Source organism: Acyrthosiphon pisum, chromosome X (assembly GCF_005508785.2).
Source record: "Acyrthosiphon pisum isolate AL4f chromosome X, pea_aphid_22Mar2018_4r6ur, whole genome shotgun sequence".
NCBI lineage: Eukaryota > Metazoa > Arthropoda > Insecta > Hemiptera > Aphididae > Acyrthosiphon > Acyrthosiphon pisum.
Genome location: NC_042493.1, coordinates 126,472,878 through 126,475,802, shown reverse-complemented (window position 1 = coordinate 126,475,802; position 2,925 = coordinate 126,472,878).

Sequence of the window (2,925 nt, the reverse complement as noted above, 5' to 3'; positions counted from 1 at the left end):
AAATATCAATCGACAATCAGTGAGGTATAAACGTATAGTGTTCTAAATAATTCTCTCATCGTCAAAATGCCAAAAGTTAAAAATTTAAAAAAATCGTAAGAGAATTCGGTGAAAATGTGCTTATGACTGACGGAAATATTATATTTTGTAAATTGTGTGAAGTCAAAATAAATTCGGATGAAAAATATCACGTTTTATATGTTTAATATGAGTTTTAATGAAAGTAACTTGACTAAATATGTGGTTGTAAATTCCTTTTTTAATATTTAATTTTATGTGTAATTAAAATTTGCTTTTTTACAATTAAATTAATAAATGCTTTTTTTGGCTTTTTTTGGCTACTTAAAATGCTTTTTTAAGGATTTATTTTGCTACAAAATCCGAGCCCTAATGATTATAAACTCATAACAGTATTATAATAATATGTACTAAAATTTTAATATTGTATAAAAAAATTAAGATCAAACCTATTATTATAATTTCAATACATTTAGGAATATTATCACAATTCAGTTATTAAATTAAAAAAAACTGGGAAAGTAGGTGCCCCATTCTGTTGTATAGTAGGATACAAGCGGGTCACTGTAATAGATGGTGTTAAATTGTAATTCAATGATATAATATCATTAACGTTTAATGTGGTTTAATGCGACTCATGACGGCTGATTATTTTGTGTCTATTTTAATTAATTTATATAATAAAGACATATCACATTCGATGATTATAGTTAAAACTTCAAAAACTAATTGCGGCTGGTACGTTAGCATATTACTCATGCGAGAAGTGCCAAAGCTGGGCAAAGATATAAAAAATATATTATCACGCGCCTATATTAAATTATAATTAAAAAAGCATCAAACATAAATTAAAAAGAAATATCATTTTCACCAATATTATTATATTTTATATGTTTTAAAACATATTTAAATTCTTCAATAATCCATCATTATTCATTATATCATGCAATCGTAAAATCTATTACTGTAAATGTTGCGTCCCATATTTATTTTTTTGTATAAATTGCGGCTCGGTTAATAAATAATAATGCATAATATATGTAAATTTATTGTGGCCTATTTTGGTTTGGACAACGTCGGGCGGGATAGCTAGTAGGTACTATAATATAATATATAATAAACCTATATAAGTACAACAATACACTACATTAATTTACATTTAATTTGTAAGATTATGTGTAGGTTCCTATTTAGTGGGTAGAAGACCAATCTCTTACTCTTTTTGTTCTTGAAACCTCTTGGGCTCAGTCCTATACTTACATTTGAGGACCTAAATACCTAACGATAATGTAATTAGATGTAGATAAAATGGTAATCGGTAAAAAAGACCAACGAAAAAAGTACAATTTTTAAAAAACACCGCCTATATTTCACTCATAAATTAATTAAAAGAATTTTGTAAAAAATAATAATAATAAAATCGTATATTAAAGCATATTAAAATCGATGCCCATTGATTTTTTTTATTTCTATGAGAATATTTTAAAGTTCTTAAAATATTAGCATCATTGTTTAGGTGTCTTAAGAGAAAATAAATCCGATCTTTAGTTATGAACATTGAAAAATTTTTCAATTGATCCAAAAAGATAAGTTTTTGTTTTAGCATGTAAGATATTATAGCAAAATAATTCTTTAATTATAGAAATAAATGATTTTGGTCACGTTTTATTTTGGTATATTCTCAATACCCCCCTGGGGAACACCCGTATAAATATTGGTTATAAAAGAAAAGCCATTACCAACATGCACTTGGAAATTATGATCGGAGAGATATGATTTAATAACGAGAAAGTAAGTAGGGTTAAGAATTTTTTTAATTTGAAAATGAGACCGTTATTCCAAACCCTATCGAACGCCTGAGAGATTTCGAGAAATACACTTTTACAGTAAAGTTTTTTCATTAGCATTGATGACTATACAGGGTGATTGATTAAGCGTAAAACACTCATTATCTCAAAAAGTATTCACTTTTTTCAAATTTTTTTTTTTTCAAAATTTTAGATCTACGCTGTTCTAGAATTATATAATTTTTTTATATTTTTCACCCTCATATTTATTAGAAAAAACACTATCAACTTCTGATTTTCAAATGGTAACCTATACTTTTAATTTCATAAATTAATAAAGCAATTTTTTTTTATGAATTATCACGTTTAAATTTTCATTTTTCATTAATCCGTTGATGAGATATAACTCCTCGAAGTTGGGTAGTTTTGGCAGGTGTTTGTGTGTTAATCAGGGATCGAAACCGTTTCAAATTTTAACGGTTACGGTTTTGGTTTTTGAAAACGGTTTTCTACATTTTATGGTTTTAGTTTAGGTTCTAAGATCGGTTTTTCAAATTTTTTGGTTTTGGTTTCGGTTTCAATAAAGGTTTTTCAAATTTATCGGTATCAAGAACGGTTTTTGAAAATTTTCGGTTTTGGTTTTTGAAAAAAATTTTTTCATTTACCTAATAACTGCAGACCCGATTTTTATTATCTATTTACTATTAACTATTAAATTTCAATTGGTTTCAAGAACGGTTTTTCAATATTGTATGGTTTCGGTTTAGGTTTTATAAACGGTTTTTTTAAGATTTTAGGTCTCAGTTACGGTTTATTAACCGGTGTTTTAAAGCTTTTGGTTTCGGTTCCGGTTACGGGGTCGAAATATTAAAAAACCGCGGTTTTAACAGATTTTTCAGAAAACCGGTTAAACCGGTTTCGATCCCTGGTGTTAATGTGTTATATCTAGTCGGTAGATACCGCAGCAATTTGGATTTTTTATGCCCCAGAGTAATAGATATTACACTTTTCAAATCATTTCAAGTACAGTAAGCTTATAAGTTGTGCCCCTAAATGTATTGTAAAATGCCCATTTAGCAGGGCGTCCACCGTGCGCCCCACTAAAAGTGATTGCGGCACT